Source organism: Oryctolagus cuniculus, chromosome 4 (genome assembly GCF_964237555.1).
Source record: "Oryctolagus cuniculus chromosome 4, mOryCun1.1, whole genome shotgun sequence".
In the NCBI taxonomy this organism is placed as follows: Eukaryota; Metazoa; Chordata; class Mammalia; order Lagomorpha; family Leporidae; genus Oryctolagus; species Oryctolagus cuniculus.
The window spans coordinates 13,906,412-13,928,687 of NC_091435.1; the positions used below are offsets into that span (position 1 = coordinate 13,906,412).

The 22,276-nt window shown below is 39.9% G+C and overlaps 1 long non-coding RNA gene across 1 annotated transcript in view; it reads left to right on the forward strand.

The window, feature by feature from the left end:
* Positions 1 to 5,935: 5,935 nt before the first annotated feature.
* The window catches only part of LOC127482995 (uncharacterized), a 54,427-nt gene continuing 38,086 nt past the window's right edge, over positions 5,936 to 22,276 (forward strand). The window contains exon 1 of the long non-coding RNA XR_007908991.2: positions 5,936 to 6,197. This is a non-coding gene — a long non-coding RNA (uncharacterized lncRNA). The remainder of the gene's footprint in view (positions 6,198 to 22,276) is intronic.

The following is a 22,276-nucleotide window of genomic DNA, read 5'->3' on the forward strand; positions in this document are numbered from 1 at the left end:
ATGCATGAGGCTTCTGTGCCTAGAAATTGAGGATATTCAGAGTGTAAGTGATGTTGGATAAATAGGTAGTTAATTTAGGATTGCTGAGCTGGAAATCACAAGCCCCTGGGTATAATTCTATCCTTTCACTTGCAACCAAAATGCTCCATTTCCCAGGATGCATCTGCTTCATTTGGGACCTAGGAAGAAGATGCTATGAAAATATGGAAATTAAGCTCCATGTGGAACTAGTGGAGGTGCCATATATTCCCAAGGCAACTTCACGCCTGAGGAGGCATGGCCCGATCTTGTAAAGGAGAGTAACAACTGAGACCACAGTTCTCTCTCTCTCTCTCTCTCTCTCTCTCTCTCTCTCTCTTTGTGTGTGTGTGTGTATGTGTGCATTCTCTGTCTCATTTTTTAAAATACACTTTATCACTTTGTACACCTTATTTGTGTCAGCAATTACAATGCCTATCTTTGTGCATGACAAGAGCCTGGAGTAAATAAATTAAAATCCCCTCATCCACATTATAAGGACTTGACCTTGCTATCTGGTAAGTAAATCCTATTGAATTGCTTGTTGGTTTACTGTGCCTACTGTGTGTCTTCAGGGACCAACAACTGTGTGGCCCTTGGAAATTGTCATCCCTTAGGTCACTCCATGTCTGAGAAAGAGTTCCTATGAATAGCTGCTGGTACCATTATTTTAAAAATAGGTTGAGGGGGGCATTGTATTTGACACATTTGGGAACCAGCTGGTGTGTGCATAAAAAATATTTTCTGAGTTCTGTGTCCTCCAAGGGAAGCATTAAACAAGTTCACTCAGAGTTGTGCTTGCACTTGGTAACACACCTCTCGGAGCAGGTGAGGGACTGCCTGGGAGATACTGGCACAATACTGCATTCATTTCTGGCCCAGCTGGAAGCAGTAGTGTGAAACACAAATGCAAACAGAAAACAGTTTTCCAAGTATCTTTTTTTGCAAATTTACTTATTTTTTGATTTATCTATTTTTATTTGAAAGGCAGAACCAGAGAGGCAGAGACAGAGGCAGAGAAAAGAGAGACTTCTTTCATCTGCTGGTTTACCCCCAAATGGCTGTAACAGCTGGAACTGAGCCAGGAACCAGGAGCTTCTTCCAGATCTCCCATACAGGAACCCACACACCTGGGCCCTCCTCCACTGCCTTTCCAGGCCACAGCAGAGAGCTGGATCAGAAGAGGAGCAGCCGGGACTTGAACTGGTGCCCATGTGGGATGCTGGCACTGCAGGTGGCAGCCCCACTCACTATGCGGCAGCACTGGCCCCTCTAAGTATCTTAACGAAAAGAAATCTCAGTGTTGTCAAAGAGAGTAGGAACAATTATTTCTATGTAGAAGCAAGTGACATGTTTCTCCTTATGATGAATTTTTGCTTCAGGCAAAAGTAGCTGCCATGTCTATTGTTTGTTCTTATGTATCTATTTTCATTCCTTATGGAAGTGATCTTTTTTTTTTTTTTTTGTCTTTAAGGTCTTATTTTTTAGACCATTGAATAATAATTCTGGCAGATTTGTTTCTTTTTTTCCTGGGTTGGTTAGTGAGACAGAAATAGAAACAAATCTTGTTTTCAGTGTTTCCTGGCTTACACACTTGTCAAAGGTACATTCCTTTTGAATGTCCAGGGTCTTTCAAAGGGTAAATCAAAGCCTCCAGCTTAGGTGTGCTATGTTAATGCCAACAGCTTTGCTCTCATGTTGCCCATGAATGAATGAATGAGTGAGAATAAGGCCCCATTTGATGTCATGTTGGTAACAGGCTGTGAAGCAGAATGGACAGCCTTGTGAAATGACCAGGAGGGTCAAGAGGATGTTGCACACAGTGAAGACATAAAGTTCAAAGTGCTTCAGTATCATGGAAAAATTAATGTTATGTCAAAATTGAAAAATACATTTTATTGTGCTACCTGGTGTTGGGTTCCTGAACTAGGATCCCGAGACATCGAGTTGCGCACCCCAAAGACTCAGATTCCAAACCAGTAGATGCAACACACAAGAGGATTTATTCAACCTCTGCGCAGACGGGCCTCTCGACAGCACAAAGCCATCCAAAGAAGAAGCCCCGAACAGTTGTTAACGAGCATTTTTAAAGGGAAAAACCACATAATTTACTAAATACACACAATTTACACGCTAATTGGAGGGTTTAAATGATACACACACGATTCACACACTGATTGGAGGATTTAAATGAGGGGGTTAGTGGAGGGAAAATTTTTCTGGCTATCGCAGGAGTCACTTTAAGACTTTAGGGTGGGATATCTGCTGCTCGCCAGAAGGTGCTCTGCAACTAGGAGTTATCACAAAGCCTCGAGGCGGGGTTCCTGCTGCTAACCACATCTCAAGTGACAGCTGGTGCCTAGGGCTCTTTCTAGGAACTAGCACTCTAAGTGGGGCAAAGGTTACTTCTAAGAACTAACTCACTAAGTAGGACAAAGGTTACTTCATCTGGGACAGAGAGGAATGGCTCTTCACTGGTTTACAAGTTTCCTTCACATGTTTTCTTCTCATTTGTGTCTTTAAGTGGTTCTGTGGGGGCAAGGCAGACATTATTATTGCAGTTTTATGGGTAAGAAAGCTGAGACCTAGAGAAGTTGTGACATGACGAATGTCAAGTGGGTCATAAATGGCAGAGATGGTACCAGAACTCAGTGCTTTTTACAACAGACTGTGCACCTGTGGTAGTTGAAAAAGCCTATTTCAAGGACTGAGTGCTTCTGTGCACCCAACAGACAACACACATGCACACACACATACACACAAACATACCCCCTAATGTGTGCATGCCTGGATTGCAAAGGACAGCTTGTCTAGCTGAGAAATTTTCCTTTCTCATCCCAGACCACTAAGGCAGGTGATGTTTAAGCACACTAACCTTTCAGTGTTGCTGTCTTTTTATTTTATTTAAGGTCTACAAATTTATAAACTTTTCATGTATTCCATATATACAGATTTAGACTTCCCACCCTACCCTCCCTTACCCCCATACTCCCACCTTTCCTCCTCTTTCTTCTCCTATCTTTTCTCTTAATTTTTACAATGATCCACTTTCAGTTTACTTTATTCTTTTAAGATTAACCCTAAACTAAGTAAAGAGTTCAACAAATAGAAGAAAAAAAAACCCACTGTTCCTCAACAGTCTAGACAAGGGCTGTAAACAATCATTGAATCTCAAAATTTCAATTTTACTCCTGCACATTACATTTTTGCTGCTCTGTTAGTTACCACAGGTCAGGGAAAACATGTGGTATGTGTCTTTTTGTGACTAGCTTATTTCACTAAGTATAATGATTTCCAGTTGCATCCATTTTGTTGTAAATCACAGGATTTCATTCTTTTTATGGCTGAATATTCTGTAGTGTAAATATGCCATAAGTTTTTATCCAGTTATCAGTTGATGGACATCTGGAGTGATTTCATATCTTTGTTATTGTGAATTGTGCTGCTATAAACATGGGGGTGCAGATAACTCTTTCAAATGCTAATTTCATTTCCTTTGGGTAAATTCCCAGGGGTGAGTTTGCTGGGTCATATGGTATATCTATTTTCAGCTTTCTGAGGTCTTTTTACTGTCTTCCACAATGGCTGTACTAGTTTATATTCCCACCAACAGTAGACTAAGGTACCTTTTCCCCCATATCCTTGCCAACATTTGTCATTTATTGATTTCTTTATGAGAGCCATTCTAACTGGAGTGAGGTGAACTCATTGTGGTTTTGATTTGCATTTCCCTGATGGCTAGTGATCCTGAGCATTTTCTCAAGTGTCTGTTGGCCATTTGAATTTCCTCCCTTGAAAAATACCTGTTCCAAGTCCTTTGCCAATTTCTTAACTGGTTTGCTTATTTTGTTGTTGTTGAGTTTTGTGAGCTTTTCATAGAAGCTGTATATTAATCATTTATCAGTTGCATAGTTTGCAACTAGTTTGTTTCAGTCTGTTGGTTGCCTCTTTACTTTGTTGACTGTTTCTTTTGCAGTGAAGAAACTTCCAAGCTTGATGTAATCCCGTTTGTCTATTTTGGTTTTGATTGCTTGTGCTTCTGAGGTCTTTTCCAATAAGTCTGCCTACGCCAGTGTCTTGCAGAGTTTCACCCATGTTCTACTCTTCAGCTATCTTGTTCTTTGGTCTATCTAATTCTCTCTTTAATCTGTTGTTTTGAGATATATCTATATAGCTACATATATCTGAGGTTGCTCACTCTCTCTCTCTCTCTGTAAACCAATTAGTGAGATAGACAAGGACAGTAATAGTTCTTCTATTTCATTTTATTCTTGTATAATTTGCTATGTCCTCCGGGAACACCACACAATGTTGCTGCTCTTGCTGTACATTGGAGACTTATCTGGCTGCAGGAGTCCACCTCATAATATCCTTACTTCATTCTTGCTTACAAAGGATGTGGGAGCAAGTATACTGAATGGCAAGAGTCTGCTCTAAAACTTGCTGGAGTTTTCTGATCTCAGACGTGGGGATCCACATGGCAATATGCACAGAACATCAGCTTCCAACTGCCTTTGTTGGCCCGGCTCCATCTGCAGGGTGGAGGTCAGGTCCTGCTCACTGGGCTGCAGGAACAGGATAAGAGGGAGTGACAGGGAGACTTGGAAAGTTACTGAGAACTAAAATCTGGTGTTGATTCTTCTCATGTGGCTCTTTTAAGTTAAAAAGAAGGGAAGACAAGTTTCTATTTGTTTATTGGCCTATGTTTGGAATTATTATTTTTAGGAATCCTGACACTACCTACACTTCTTCCATCCCCATCTCCTGTCCACATTATTTCTTGTGAATCATAAAGTTTTATACAACTTCCCACTCTTTATGTGCCTCAGGGGAGCAGACATTAGAATCAGCCACAGACAATGAGCAATGGTTGGGCTGCAAGTCAAGGAGACTCTGTAACCCTTGATTGCTTTAGGTAGTATCATGTGACATTTCTGGCCAAAAGAAATAAGGGATCAGATTGTGGAAGAGATTCTGCAAAATGTTTTCTTCAGTTTTTAAAAGATTTATTTATTTATTAGAGAGGCAGAGTTACAGTTAAAGAGAGGGAGAGACAGACAGAGAGGTCTTCCATCAGTTGGGTTTCCAAATGACCCAATGGCCACAGAACTCCCCAAATGACCACAATGGCTGGAGTTGGGCTGATCTGAGGCTAGGAACCAGGAGTTTCCTCCAGGTCTCCCATATGGGTTCAGGGGCCCAAGCACTGGGGCCATCTTCCACTGCCTTCCCAGGCTATTAGTAGAGAGCTAGATTGGAAGAGGAGAAACCAGGACATGAACTGGTGCCCATATGAGATGCCTGTGGTGTAGGCGGAGGCTTAAACTACTACACCACGGTACCAGCCTCTTCTCTATCCTTAATAGATAGTCCCTGGGCCCTTGTTGTGGTGTTGTGGGTTAAGCTACTTCTTGTTACAGTGACATCCCAGTGAGTGCTGGCTGCTCTGCTTCAGAAACAGCTCCCTGCTGATATGCCTGGGAAAGCAGCAGAGGAAGAGGACGGCTCAAGTACTTGGGCCCCTGTCATCCATATGGGAGACCCTGATGCGATTCCAGGCTCCTGGCTTTTGTCTGCCTATCCCTGGCTGTAGTGGTCATTTGGGGAGTGAAACAGCAGATGGAAGATCTCTTTCTCTTACTTTGCCTTTCTAATTTTTTTTTTTTTTTTTTTTTTACCAGTGCTTATATGGGATGCTGGCACTGCAGGCAGAAACTTAACCTTATGCCACAGCAATGACTGTTTCCTTTATTTTCCTTCTATTTTCCCTAATATTTCCCCATGAAATCCCATACATAAATATTTTTTCTGACTTCTGATTATTTCCCTAGATTTTGTAATTCGAGTTGTCTGGGATTGAAGTATGTGAATTCTTTTAAGCCTCTTACTCGATATGTAGGGGAGGAAGAAAACACTTTTTTCTTTTCCTATCCTGTTAGGCTCAGTTCCTGAGGTCTGTGAATTAAACTGATAAATACATATCAACAGGAAAGAAAAAGAGACTTGTTTATGTGCATACGAGAGTCAACAAAAGAAGGAGCTGGCTCATGGTGGGGTTAAAGTTAACGGCCTAAACGGTCTTTAGATCAACATTGGGGCTCTCAGTGGGCCCCGTACTTGTCACCTGACAATTTTCCAGAAAAGTTTTGCTGAGTTGTACTTCTGTGAAGCAGAGGGAGGTGAGTATTATTATTATTATTTCTTTTTTTGACAGGCAGAGTGGATGGTGAGAGAGAGAGAGACAGAGAGAAAGGTCTTCCTTTGCCGTTGGTTCACCCTCCAATGGCCGCCACGGCCGGCGCGCTGCAGCCGGCGCACCACGCTGATCCGACGGCAGGAGCCAGGTGCTTCTCCTGGTCTCCCATGGGATGCAGGGCCCAAGCACTTGGGCCATCCTCCACTGTACTCCCTGGCCACAGCAGAGAGCTGGCCTGGAAGAGGGGCAACCGGGACAGAATCTGGCGCCCCGACCGGGACTAGAACCTGGTGTGCCGGCGCCGCAAGGCGGAGGATTAGCCTAGTGAGCTGCGGCGCCGGCGAGTATTATCATTTTTAAAAACTCCTAACTGTTTTGATATGTTAAAAACTCATCCAATTTTCGTTTAATTCCTAACTGAAATAAAAACCATTTTAAATGCTTCTTTCCTTTTCAGTGAATTATATCTACATGTCCTTTTTAAATTTTTTTATTTATTTGAAAGGCAGAGAGACAGAGAAAGGCAGAGATCTTCCATCTGCTGGTTCATTCTCCAAATAACTGCAACAGCCAGGGATGGGCCAGGCAGAAGCCAGGGGCCAGGAACCCCATCCAGACCTCCCCATGGGTGGCAGGGGCCCATCAGCTTGAGCTGTTACCCTGTTCCTTCCCAGGGGTGCACATTAGCAGGACGCTGGCATTGGAAGCACAGCCAGGACTCGGACCCCGAACTGTGATAGGGGATTTGTGTGTCCCAGCAGCATTTTAACCACACACCGACCCCTTTCTATGTCTTCCTCACCTGTTTTAATTTGCTAAAAATAATTTACCAGCACATTAACATCCTTCAGGTTTTAAATGCTCAATTGTTGCATTATAATATTTATGAAGACAAACAATGAAAAAGTGTGCATTTATCTTACCAGTGTGAAGAGCAAAAGGAATTCACTTAACCACCACATTCCTTGATAATTTAGACAAACTGAAGGATCAGTTCCTTTAACGAGGACAATGTGGACTGTTATCCTAGCCCTCTTCAAAGTGAAATTTTGAGCTGATGTCCAAAACCAAGTTGTCTTAAAAAACAGACTCTGTGGATAATCAAAATGGAGCTCTAAATTCCGAGTAACTGAATCTGCGAACAGCTTTGCACCATGTCCCAAATTCTTTAAAATCCCAAATCATAACTTTGTGTTTTAATTACATTAAGTGCACTTCACCCCATTGCTGTGACCCCAAAAAACATTTAATTTGCTCAAATGTCCTATATTTAACTCTTTCTAAATCTTAAAATTAGTCTTGAAGAAACTTACTTTTTTTTGTTGAAGGTGTTTTTATTGCTGCATAGCATTTAGCACAGTGGCAGCCATCATGATAACCTGAGGGAATTAACCTGAGAAGCCCATATCAAGGGTGGTTGAGAGGAAAGAGAGAAGGAACCTGTGTGTTGCTGAGCTCACTGGGTTGCATACTTAGTCCTACAACCTCTTCTCCTCAAGGTCTCTTGTTACTCGGGATAATAAGTCCCCTGGAGTCACTGAGCATGCGTGTGTAGGTGCACATGTGTGTGCATGTATGTGTGTGCTTGTCTGTGTTTACTTCACATAAAAATTTCCTAGTAGATGCACACCATAAAAGAGAAAATCAGTTCTGACATCATGGTCTGAAAGGGGACGAAAATAGCAGATGCTTATATAATGGTAGTTCAATAAGTTTGTGGGAAATGGAATTGAAAACTAAGTTCATTTTTATGCAAAATATTTTGAAATTCATGCAATATGAAGGATCTTCAAAGCTTTCAGGGGAAGTGCATATGATAAAAAATTTGGATTTCCAGATTTTTGCACCAAACTATACTTGCCTCTTAATCTCATTTTCCATGACCTATTGGAAGTACCCTGTATTTAAAAATAATGTACACTGATCAGAGGTTTGAGGGAAGCTGTGGCAGAGTTACAGAGAGAGAAGGAGAGAGAGAGAGGGGGGGGGGGAGAGAGAGAGAGAGATATTTCAGCAGATTCACTCCCCAAAAGGCTGCAACAGCAAGGGTAGGGCCAGGGGTGAGGAGCTTCACACAGGTGCATGGTCCCAAGCACTTGGGCCGTCTTAAATTGTTTTCCCAGGCACGTCGTCAGCGATCTAGATCTGAAGTGGAGCAGCTGAGATTCGAACTGGGGCCCATATGGGATGCTGGCATTGCAGGTGGCAGCTTTAGCAGCTGTACTACAGCACCATCCCCCACTTGGGCATCTTGGGAAAGCTTAGCTCTGATTGAAGAGTTGCAGGCTGGGGTCTCAAATTCTGCATTTTTTGTGGTAATAGGAAATGCCACTATTGCTGGTCCATATATCATAGCCCCAGGTAGCAGGGACTATGAGCTGATAACTTGACTTCTGTTTATCAGCCGGCTTTTGGGTTAAGGCATTAACCTTAGAATCAATGACTGCTTTGGAAAAAATGCACTTTGCATAGAAAGTTGGAGATTGCCTTCTCTAAGTAAAATACTGTGGAAAGTTCTTTTAACTTATCAAACAGAAATCTAGAGTCTCATTTTGATTTCACACCACCTTACATCTGTGAGATAGACAAGCTTCTCACCTCCAGGAAGGAGAAAGATTTTAAAAAAAGTGATGATTTTTCCTTCTGTACAAAGGAATGCAATAGGAAATGGATAAGCAGACACCAGCAATTGAGTGTAAATGTTTAGACAGCCATAGAAAGCCTAGGATAATAGATGTTTCAACTCCAAGAAAACGTGTTGTCATTTAAACTCAGAGTGTGCCTCCAGCAGTTCCCAGGAGCAGTGCGTTCTTCCAGTAGTGATGAAGGAGAGACAGAACCATTCCGTAGGAAATCTGTCTTGTCTCATAAAAACATGAGAGTGTGAGACTGCTCAAGGGTGAAGACTGCTGTTAAGGAAATAAAGCTGAACAGTGAAATTGCGACTTTAGTCTTAGGGACACTGTGTCTCATGTAAATTACATTCCTTCATTTATTCATTAATTCATTGAAAAATATTGAGAGCTTACTGGATGCTTGAAATCCATGAGTTAGACATAAAAAGATAAGCTCTCTACTCCCAAGGGGACTATCCACAGGCAGACAGTAATGAGGCTGACATGAGGTTTACATAAATTGTAGTGGAGGAAGCAGTTGAGGCTGCTGTGGGGCTGCAGGAAGCATTTTGCAGAGAAGCAGTGTCTGAAGTTCAAGTTGAAAATGAATGGGATGTGGCCAGAGGCTGTGATGGGAAGAGGGTTGGAGCCATCCCACAATGACTGAAAATACTCTGCAAAGGCTAGACATTTATGGAATCTTTGTTCAGGCAATAGAAAGAAGAGAACAACAGAATGAAACATTTATAAGAAATTAATGTAAATTTATAATTTTAATTATCTCTATGGCTTCTGTAATTTAGAGTTCAGAGAAGAAAAATTTAGTGATGGAAAATCTTAAAATTGCATTAAGAGCTGACTGGTGGCATGTGGGTTGTTTCTTAATCTTTTTTTTTTGAATTAGCACATAATACTTGAACATTTTGGGGGGTATGTTTCAACCTATGTACATAGATTTTTTTTATTTTTTTTTAACTTTTATTTAATGAATATAAATTTCCAAAGTACAGCTTTTGTTGGTCTTAAAATTTTTATTAATATAAAGAGAACATATTTCATGCATTTCATAGGTACAGTTCCAAGGAAACAACCACACTTCCCTCACTCCCCTATTTCCCCCAAACCTCCTCGCTCCCTCTGTCGTCATCAGTTTTTGCAAAGGTATAACTTTATTTTTTTCTCCTTTTTTTATTTAGTAAATATAAATTTCCAAATTACAGTTTATGGAATACAATGGCTCCTCCCCCCCCATAATTTCCCTCCCACTCGCACCCCTCCTTTAATCCACTCCATATTCACAGGCTTAATTCACCACTAATCACAGTGTTCTACAAGTAAAAGAAGGAAGACCACAGTTTCACAGTGGTATAAACAAGGGTTAAAAATGACAAAGATATTCCAAAATGTCTATTTCATTCCTATACATTTTTTGTATTCTCTATTAACTGCCACATACCAGAGAAAATATACAATATATGTCTTTTTGAGACTGGCTTATTTCACTAAGCATAATGGTTTCCAGTTGCATCCATTTCACTGCAAACCACATGATTTCATTCTTTTTTATGGCTGAATAGCATTCTGTAATGTATATATACCACATTTTCTTTGTGGAGTCATCAGTTGATGGACATTTTGGTTGATTCCATATGTAGCTATTATTATTGATCTGCAGTAAACAGGGGTCAGCCTGTTCAAGTCCTTTGCCCATTTCTTAACTGGATTATTTGTTTTGTTGTTGCGTTTCCGGAGCTCTTTATGGATACTAAGTATTAATGCTTTCTTAGCTGAATATTTTGCAAATATCTTCTCTCATTCTGTCAGTTGTCTCTTCACTTTTCTGAGTTTTTCGTTTGTAGTGCAGTATCTTCTCAGCTTGATGTAATCCTATTTGTCTATTTTTGCCTTTATTGCTTGTGTTGCTGGGGCCTTTCCCAAGAAGTCTTTACCTATGCCAATGTCTTACAGAGTTTATCCAATGTTTTCCTCTATTAATTTGATGGTATCAATTTGTAGATTTAGATCCTTGATTCATTTTGCGTTGATTTTTGTGTAACATGTAAGTATAGTGGTCTTGTTTCAAACTTCTGCAATGCAGAGATCCAATTTTCCCTGTACCATTTATTGAAGGGATTGTTCTTTCTCCAGGTATTGATCTTAGTTTGTCAAAGATTAGTTGGTTGTAGATTCATGGATTCATTTCTGGGGTGTCTATTCTGTTTCATTGTTATACATGTCAATTTCCTGCCAGTACCAGGCTGTTTTGATTAAAACTGCCCTGTAGTATGTCTTGAAGTCTTGTATTGTGTTGTCTCCAGCTTTGCTTTTGTTGTTTAAGGTTGCTTTAGCTGTTCAGGGATCTCTTGTGTTTCCATATGAACTTTAGCATCATTTTTTCTAGATTTGAGAATATCATTGGTATTTTGATTGAGATTGCATTGGATCTGTAAAGATCTGTAAACTGTACTGGACAGTATGGACATTTTGATGATATTTATTCTACCAATCCAAGAACATAGAAGATTTTTCATTTTTTATGTCTTCTTTAATGTTTTGTAGTTTTCATTGTAGAGATCTTTCACATCCTTGGTTAATTGTATTCCAAGGTATTTAAATTTTTTTGTTGCTACTTTGAATAGCACTAATCTTGCAAGTTCTTTCTCAGCCATGGCAATGTCTGTCTATACAAAGGTTATTAGTTTTTTGTGCTGATTTTGTATCCTGCAACTTTACCGAACTCTCTAATGAGTTCCAGGAGACTCTTAGTGGAGTCTTTTGACTCTCTTATATATAGAATTATGTCATCTGTAAACAAAGATAATTTGACTCTCTCCTTTCCAGTTTATATACATTTGATTCCTTTTTCTTGCCTGTTGGCTCTGGCTAAAACTTCCAACACCATATTGAGGGGCTGGCGCCGAGACTTAGTGGGGAAAGCCGCTACTTTTAGTGCCAGCATCCCATATGGGTGCCAGTTTGAGTCCCAACTGCTCCAGTTCTGATCCAATTCTCTGCTTAGGCCTGGGAAGGCAGTAGAAGATGGCTTAAGTCCTTGGGCCCCTGCACCCGTGTGGGAGACCCAGAAAAAAGTCCTGGCTCCTGGCTTTGGACTGACCCAGCTCTGGCTGTTGTGGCCCTCTGGGGAGTGAACCAGCAGATGGAAGACCTCTCTCTTTCTCTCTCTCTCTCTCTCTCTGCCTCTGCCTCTCTGTAACTGTGCCTTTCAAATAAATAAATATTTAAAAATAATAAAAATAAAAAGCTATATTTAATTGACAATGGACATTCTTGTCTGCTTCTGGATATTAGTGGACATGCTTATAACTTTTCCCCATTCAACATGATGCTGGCAGTGGGTTTGTCATATATGACCTTGGCTGAGTTGAGGGATGTTCCTTCTATACGCAATTTGCTTAAGGTTTTTATAATAAAAAAGATGTTGCATTTTATCAGATGAATTTTCTGTATCTACTGATAAGATCATTTAGTTTTTATTTTTTAATTTCTTAATGTGATGTATTACATTTATTGATTTGCCTATGTTGACCATCCCTGCATACCAGGGATAAATTCCACTTGGTCAGGGTGAATGATATTTCTAATGTTTTTTTTTTTTTTTTTTTGGATTCGATTAGCTAGTATTTTGTTGAGGATTTTTGCATCTGTGTTCATCAGGGATATTGGTCTACAGTTCTCTTTCTTTGTTGTAACTTTTTCTGGTTTTGGAATTATGGTGGTGCTTGTGTTAATGAAAGAGTTTGGGAGGATTCCCTCTCTTGTAATGGTGCTGAATACTTTGAGAAGAAGTGGAATTAGTTATTTAAAAGTTTGGTAGAATTCAGTAGTTAGGCCATTTGGTCCTGAGCTTTTCTTTGTTGGTGGGGGTAGGGGGGTCTTTATTATGGATTCAATTTACATCTTGGTTATTGATCTGTTTAGGTTTTCTATGTCTTTATGACTCAATTTTGGTAGAATCTATGTGCCCAGAAGTCTCTGTTTCTTCTACATTTTCCAATTTGTTGGCATATAACTGTTTGCTGTAAATCCTGATGATTCTTCTTATTTCTAGGTGTCCCTTGTTTCCTCTCCTTTTTCATGTCTTGTTTTATTAATTTGGGCCTTTCCCCTCTTTATTTTGGTTAGTTGGGCCAATAGTGTATCAATTTTGTTTATTTTTTCAAAAAAAAGCAGCTCTTCATTTCACTGACTTATTGTATTCTTTTTTGGTTTCAAATTGTCCATTCTCAAAATTTTTATTTTTAAATTAATTTTTAACAAACTCAATTAACTTTGTAGACACAATTCTGAGAATATCATGATGTCCCATTCCTACACCCTCACTTCCCCTCTTTTCCTGCCAACCTCCTTTATTCTCCCCTTCTTTCGTTTTTTAAAGTTTCTGTAATCTCCAATTTTAATTATTTCTTTCCTCCCACTAACTTTGGGTTTGGTTTGTTGTTTTTCTAGAACTTTCAGGTACCTTGATATATCATTTATGATGCCTTTCCAATTTGTTTATGTAGGCACTAATTCCTATAAACTTCCCGTCCAACATTGCTTTTACAGTATCCCATAAGTTTTGACATGTTGTGTTGTCATCTTCATTAATTTCCACAAATTTTTCATTTCCTTTTTTATTTCTTCTATGGCCCACTTTTCATTCAGGAGTGTGTTGTTCAGTCTCCATGTGTTGGTTTATTTTCTATAATTTCTTAAGTTGTTAATTTCCAGCTTCTTTCCAGTGTGGTCATAAAATCACCAAGTTGAATATCTCTTATCCAAAATGTTTGGGACCAGAAGTGTTTGAGATCTTGGAATTTTGGGGGCTTTGGGAATATTTGTGTAGACTTTTTGAGCATTCCTAAAATGAAAATCTAAAATTTGAAATGCTCTGATATCTGCAACATTTAGAGTGTCATGATCAAACATATAAAATTTTGGAGCATTTTGATTTCAGACTTTTGGATTAAGGATGTTTAACCTGTACTAATGGGAGTCTCCACAACAAAAGAACCATTCATAGCAGAAACTTCAATATTATAAAATTGAGTATTCACACAGAGCAAACTAATAAAACTGTGTGAAAGCATGTGAACATGGATTTTTTAAATGATCATTGAAGTAAATTTTATATCTGTATATGGAAATTTAAATATAAATGCCTTCATATTAAATTAAAAAGCATACTGAAAATCAAAAAAAAAAAAGATTTGTGGTATGACTCCAATTTTTTGAATTTTCTAAGACTTGTTTTATGGCCTAGCATATGGTCTGTCCTAGAGAAAATTCCATGCACTGATGAGAAGAATGCGTATTCTTCAAATGTAGATTGAAATATTCTGTACATATCAGTTAGGCCTATTTGGTGCATAATATAGGTTAGCTCTGTTGCTGCTTTGTTGATTTTCTGTCTATTTGTTCTGTCCATTGATGAAAACGAGTTTTTTAAAATTAAGGTTTATTTATTTATTTGAAAGGAAGAGTTACAGGGAGGCAGAGAGAGAGAGAGAGAGAGAGAGAGAAAGAAAGAGAGAGTGAGAGAGAGAGAGTGTCTTCTATCTGCTGGTTCACTTCCCAAATGGCTGCAATGGCTGGAGCTGGGCCAATCTGAAGCCAGGAGGCTGGAGGTTCTTCCAGGTCCCCCACATGGGTGCAGGGGCCCAAGAACTTGAGCAATATTTGATCTTGAGCTGCTTTCCCAGGCACATTAACAGGGAGCTGGATCAGAAGTGGAATAGTTAGGACATGAACCAGCACCCATTTGGGATGCTGGCACTTCAGGTAGTGACTTTACCCACTATACCACAGTGTTAGCACCAAAAGCAGGTTGTTGAAGTCCTCCATTATTTTGCATTGGAGTATATGTCTCTCTTTAGATCCATTAATGTTCATTTTAAATAGATAGGCACCCTGGCGTTGGGTGAATATATATTTACAATAGTCACTTCCTGTTGATTTAATCTCTTAATCATTACATAGTGCACTTCTTTGACTCTTTTAACAGTTTTTGTGTTAAAGTCTATTTTCTCTGATATTAGGATGGCTATACATGCTCCTTTTTGCTTTCCATTAGTATGGAATATCTTTTTCTGTTTTTTCACTTTCATTCTGTGTGTCTTTTTGTTGGTGGGTGTGTTTCTTGTAGACAGCAAATAAATGAGTCTTGCTTTTTAATTCATTCAGACAATCTGTATCCTTTAATTGAGGAATTCAGGCCATTTGCCTTCAAGGTTATCGTTGATAAGTAATGACTTGGCCTATCATTTTTCCATAAATATTCCTATTGTTTCCTTTGTACTTTTACCAGGAGATTTTCTGCCTTCGCGTTCTTTCATAGTTATGACTACCATTATGAGTTACTGTGTGTGGAACATTCTGAAGAATCATTTGTAAGGCTTGCCAGTGGTGACAAATTGTTTCAATTTCTATTTGTTTTGTTGATTCTTTATTTCACCTTCATTTATAAATGAGAGCTTTGTAGGTATAGTATTCTGGGTTGACAGGTTTTTTTAGGAATTGGACTATGTTTCTTCATTTTCTCCTAACCTTTGAGGTTTCTGATGAGAAATCAGCTGCTATTCAAATTGGGGATCTTCTGAAGTTAATCTGGTCTTTTTCTTGTGCATGTTTTAGAATCTTTTCTTTTTGCTTTACTGTTGGAAGTTTGACCATAACATCATGTTGAAGACCTCTTCTGATCATGTCTATTAGGAGGTCTATGTGCCTTGTGTACTTGAACGTCCCTTTTTTCTCCAAATTAGGGAATTTTGCTGATATTTTACTGTATAGGCCTTTTTTAAAATAAAGATTTATTTATTTATTTATTTCAAAGTCAGAGTTACACAGAGAGAAGGAGAAGAGAGAGAGAGAGAGAGAGAGAAGTCTTCCATCCGCTGGTTCACTCCCCAGTTGGCCGCAACAGCTGGAGCTCCACTGACCCAATGCAAGGAGCCGGGAGCTTCTTCCAGGTCTCCCATGCAGGTGCAGGGCCCCAGGACTTGGGCCACCTTATACTGCTTTCCTATACTGCTTGGCGGAGCAGCCAAGACTTGTACAGGTGCCCATATGGGATGCTGGCACTGCAGGCAGCGGGTTTACCTGCTATGTCACAGTGCTGGCCCCTGTATAAGCCTTCTAATCCATTCTCTTTTTCCATGCCTCAGGAACTCCTAAGACACATTTATTTGGTCATTTGATAGTATTCCATAAGTCTTTAACACGGTTTTCAGGTTTTCTAATTTTCTTTTTTGTCTGAAATATTTCCAGTGATTTCTCTTCTAGCTAATATATTCTTTCTTCTGCTTCACCAAGTCTGTCATTAAGAATTTTCACTGTAATTTTTATTTGCCATATTGGATTCTTCATTTCTAATACTTCATTTTGATTTCTCTTCAAAATTTCAATTCCATGGGAAAATTTTTGAAGTCATGTATAGATTTCTTTAATTCATGCATTTTGTTCTCTCTGCTTCTGAATTACCCTATTATTAATCTTTTGAATTCTGTCTCAGGAATTTCATCAATCTTTTCATCTTCATAGTCTAATATTGAAGTGCTGTTGTGTTTCTTTTGGGGAGTTGTGTTGTCTTCCTTGTTCTTGTTTTTTATACTTCTGCATTTGTTTTTAGGCATTTGTGGAAACACCTGTTGGTTTTCTACTTTGATGTGTTTTATCTTTGAAGCATGCCTCTATGGCTTAGTGAAGTGTGTGCTTCAGTGGATATCCAGAGGTGTGTGCTGTATAGAGCCAGGGAACACTGGTCAGTGCTAAATTGTGGGGCAGATGTCCAGGTTGATGCCCATGTTGGATGTGGTAGATTTCCTCTACTGTCAGCAAAGGGGAAGTATGATCATGTCTGCTGGTGTCATCACTACCTTACTTCCTTTTTTCCAAGATGATTATTGCCCAGAGTTAGCCCACAGTGGCTACAACCAGAACCCACGCAGGTGCATGAACCAAGGGAGCTGTGTGGTCCTCATTGTGAGCATAAAACCCTCTGCAATGACTCCTTCCAGGCAATCAGGGAACTGTGAGCATCTGAAGTCAGACATTGTGATTGCCCAGATACCCAGCTACACCTCATGCCTTTCACGCAATCCCAGAATTCTCAGTCATAGGATGCAAGGCTCCCTCAGTCCAGAAGATCCATTCAGTCCAAGGGATCCACTCTCAGCCCCATTAGCTTAGCCCATTCATGCAGAGAGCAGAGGCATTCCCAGAGCTGACTGCTTGTTGGTACTTCACCTTTTTCAGTTTGAGTCCTGGAGCCTGTTATAGAACACAGGGATGGGAGTACCTCAGAATCCCAAGGGATTGTCCCACCACTGCAAGCTCTCCAGGCCAGACTCGAAGTCAGTGGGGATGTGAATTTATCCCTCTAATAAAATCACTTAGTTGCACCTCTATCTGTGCATAGATTAAGTCAACTATGCCAGGAAACCAGCCTTTCCATTTCCATATCTTTTTTTTTTGTGCTTGGGACCTACTGGCTCTTCTATTTCAATTCTTTATACAGAATAAATACATCATCGTGAGCCATAGTCACCCAAAAAGCACAGATGACAAAAGCAGAAATAGATCATTTGCTTATATAAAACTAAGAAGCCTTACTGAACCAAATATACAGGACATGGCTCTATCATTTTTCAGGATGTTTTTATGACTTGTTTTACAAACTGCTTTTCTATACCACTTAATCCTTACAAAATATTTGATTCTGCATTATAATTTACTTATGGTTCTTCCTTTGTTGGATTATAAGTTTATTTCACATTTTTAAATGAATTCTGCCATGACAAGCATCTTCATTTAGGCTATTATTAAATACATAAATTATTTGGTGTTATATAAAATCTGGTGCCTTTAGGGCTACTGAAAAGTATTGGGTTACTTGGCATGACACTAAAAGGTTCAATGAATTATGCTTTTGATTCTCATATTCTCTTTTTAAACTTTGTTCTCTTCTCCCTTGGTGTCAGATTTCCAGTTGTTCTGAGTGTGCTTGCTTCATCAGATTTCACCTCTTCAATCATTATTTTAATGTTTCTAGATAGCTGCAAAGTGGGAAACCAGCTAACTTTTTTGGGAAGAAACAGTAGGTACGTGATAAGTCTCTAGTAGGGAAAAAAGTATCTACATTTTATTAAATAGAATGATTTTCCTAGCTCAGCTATATATTTTTAAACTAAACTTCAAGTTTCTTGGCTGAAGTTGTTGTTACTCTACTAAATTTAAAAAATATAAAAATAATAAGAAAGTGAGAAATTAATATAGATTTGTGAATAAGAGAAAACATCTTATTTTCATGACTGGCTGAAGTGGTGTGAGTTGAGGAGAGTTTCGTGAGAGGGGAAGCATTAGAATGTCTGGATTTGAGGAGATGGAATGAACTGCTGGTTAACTCTCTGGCACAGCTCACTCCCTAGATGTTCCCGTGTTGTTGAGTAGCATTTCATCCAGGGCTCTAGGACATGTGCTTCTTGACACCTGGGGCTTCTGTCAGACGTATTTGTAATGTGATGAATTATCAACCATGACTGCTCATGCTAACTGCTGAATGTCAACACTTAGCAGCTGGCGTCTACTTCGTAGTTGGTTATTCTAGTGGTTTCTAAGGGAAAAAAAAACAAATGCACAAACCATTACGCGTGATTTTGAACTTGCTTACAAAAACTCCAGGGTGGCTTTCTTGAACTAGATTTGGCTGGATGCAGGGTATGGAATTGCCAAATGTAAATTTGAAGAGAGGATACCAGTGGAATCTCAAATGACTGAGCTTTCTGAGAAGGAAAGACCCACCTTTGAGAAGAGGGTAAAGGCAGAGTTGGATGGATGAGAATTCATACAGAGGCTGGCTCTTATCCTCAGTAGGTCCTGTGTTTGCCAACCACTCTAATTAGAAGATCTCCCCAAGATCGTCAGGTGGAAATGATAAGAGAAATTCTTTGTAATATAAGAAAATAATTTTGGGAGTATTTTACTGCTGGCCAGACCATCTCTCTCTCTCTCTCTCTCTATCTCTCTCTCTCTCCTCCTCTACTGTATTCACATGCACCCCACCTCACCTCCAGGAGATTTGTGGAATTTTAAAGATTTATTTATTTATTTGTAAGACAAAAAGATATAGAGAGCAGGAAAGACAAGAGAGAGAGAGAGAGAGAGAGAGAGAGAGAGAGAATTGTCCAGCTGATGGCTCATCCCCCAAATGGCAGCAAGAGAGGGTTACACCAGTGTGAAGCCAGGAGCCTGAAACTCCATCCATCCAGGTCTTCCACGTGGGTAGCAGGGGCCCAAGTGTTTGGACTATTTTCTGCTACTTTCTCAGGCACATTAGATAGGGAGCTGGATTAGAAGCAGGGCAGTTGGGACTCCAACTGGTGCTGATATGGGACACTGGCGTCACAGGTAATGGCTTCAGCCAAAGTGCAGCAACACTGGCCTTGAGATTTGAGTTTTCAATCTTAACCATAGCAATCATTAGCTCTTTGATATAAGTCATTTAAAATTTCTATACATCATCTATGAGGTGAGTTCAGGTGGATAATCTTTAACAGTTTAGTTCAAAATAGATTAGAAGCTGTGCATGGACTAGAGTGTAGGTGAGGTTGCTTTCAAAGAGATGCTACTGGACTTGTTTTAAAAATTATGAGAAAAATGTAATGTGTGAGAGTTAAGTTGAAATTTTGAGATTTTATTATTGTTTATAACCCTTGTATATACATTTTAAACATTTATTTGAAGGGCGAAGTTACAGAGAGAGAGAAGAAGAGACAGCAAGAGAGGTCTTCCATCTACTGGTTCATTCTCCAAATGGCCACAATGGCTGGGCTGGGACAGGCTGAAGTCAGGAGTCAGGAGCATCTTCTGGGTTTCCCATATGGGTGCAAGGGTCCAAACACTTGGACCATCTTTTGCTGCTTTTTCCAGGCTGGAAAAAGAGCTGGATCAGAAATGGAACAGCCAGGACGCAAACTGGTACACATATGGGATGCCTGCATCACAAGTGGTAGCTTTATCAGTTACACTACAACACCAGCTATGTTGTCTATGTCCTTGAGGAACAGTGGTTTTTCTACCTGCTACTTGTTGAATTCTTTACTTAGTGGAGGGTTAAGCTTGTGATTTTAAAGTAAATTGAAAGTATTTCATTATAAAGATTAACAGAAAAATAAGAAAAGAAGGAGGAGGCCGGCGCCGCGGCTCACTAGGCTAATCCTCCGCCTAGCGGCGCCGGCATACCGGGTTCTAGTCCCGGTTGGGGCGCCGGATTCTGTCCCGGTTGCCCCTCTTCCAGGCCAGCTCTCTGCTGTGGCCCGGGAGTGCAGTGGAGGATGGCCCAGGTGCTTGGGCCCTGCACCCCATGGGAGACCAGGAAAAGCACCTGGCTCCTGGCTCCTGCCATTGGATCAGCGTGGTGTGCCGGCTGCAGCGCGCTGGCCGTGGCAGCCATTGGAGGGTGAACCAACAGCAAAGGAAGACCTTTCTCTCTGTCTCTCTCTCTCTCTCTCTCACTGTCCACTCTGCCTGTCAAAAAAAAAAAAAAAAAAAAAAAAAAAAGAAGGAGGAGGGAGGGTGGGAGAAAGAGGGAGGGTAGAATGGAAAGTAACATTATGCTCTTATATCTGTATATATGAAATTTGTTCTCCTTATATAATTCAAAATATTAAAAATTATGAAAAAACTTTATTTTTTGGGGGGATATTATTTGGCAAGATTTCACAGCAGATGACCCAGGAGGGTCACAGATCCCCATTATGAAAAAATGTAATGATCAGACATTACATTTACCTTTTTCTTTTTCATGCTTGTACAACATTATTATATTCACAGATTCATGTGTCTTAGTACATACATAGAATCCATGTTTGCAATAAGTTCCTCTTACCACTAGTTTCCCTTACTCTGAATTCTACCATGCATATTACTTTCAAAGTGTCTACTTTTACAATTCAGGAAGTCTCCATTGAGCCAGTGATTGATGCTGACTAATTGGAGGAAAATGAGACTTGATGGTAATAGTAAAAATAACAATTGACTCTAACTAAAACTCAAGGCTCAAAACAGCAGAGCTGAGATAAACTGTACCTTGTTACCTAAATCCTAGCACTCACAGTATCTATGCAACCAACACGAAAGTAAAGACATTAAGAGATTAATGGGATATCCATGGAAATCATAACTGAAATTGCATTTTAAATTTGTAAAACATATTTGAACAAAGTTGTTTCATTGCCTTTTCTCCTCTGAAATCTTCCTATTCCCTGCAGGGTGCTTGGTAGATACTAGTCTTCACCCAAAACCTTGAGAGAAATAGGAAACGATGCTGCAGACACCAGGGAAGGTCATATGTTCAAGGCCCTCGACACTTACCACCCAGGCCAGAGGGGCAGCCAGAGCAGGGCACAGGGCTTAGACACCAGCGGGCCAGGTTCTGGCTGCATGGACTCCTTGTGGGTCTGTGGTGCTCAGGCTCTTTGCTGGAGCTGTGATCACATCAGGACTCCAGGTTCATTACAGTGTGGGCTGCTGCTGTGGGCATTCTCATTTCAGCACTCAATGGGCTCAGCTTAGGAAGTATGATTCCATGACACATAATGTTTGTGACTGGTTATTTGGGACAAATGTATTTTGCTTTGCTTTTGATCTGTGAAATAACAAAGGGTGCTATGATTCATTTATATGGCTAAATTAAATAATTATAATGAATGGAAAAAAAACCCAGACACCTCATATTTCCTAGATACACTATGGGAGATCAGTTCATTTTAATTTTCTCTGAGCATTCTTTTTTTTTTAAAGATTTATTTATTTAAACGGAAGAGTTTCAGAGAGGCAGAAGCAGAGAGAGAGAAGTCTACATCTGCTGGTTCACTTCCCAAATGGCCATTAATAGCCAGAGCTGGGCCAATCCAAAGCTAGGAGTCACTGGGGCTTGAACCAGCACCCTTATGGGATGCTGGCAACTGCAGGTGGAGGCTTTACCTACTACCTCACAGCACTGGACCCTCCCTGAGCTTTCTTATCTTCTTGAATCCTATCTCTAGGTCCTTCAAAAGTTCCCAGCAGGAAACAGAGAATAAATATGCTTTAGGAACATAAAGAGTTCTGCTATCAGACAGAATTTCAACATGATCTAGTCACATCTGTTAAGTTGAAATCTTGCTTTTCATTGTTTGCTCCTTGTTCATTACCTTGTAATTGAGATTAAACAGCTTGAGTGAGAAGTACCACAGGGGATATTGGGTTTGGTCTGCCAATGAAGTTCTCAGGGCTGCTCTGTCTGGAATTTGCTAGCTGCTTTGCTGCAGTCATATTTCCAGTGGGGGAAAAAGCAAAGGACAAAAAAAAAACAAAATAAAAAATCCCCTAAGGATGACAAATGTGAATATGTAGTTATTGATAGGAAGAGCAATGACTTGAACAAATGCCAAAAGAACAAATGGACTTG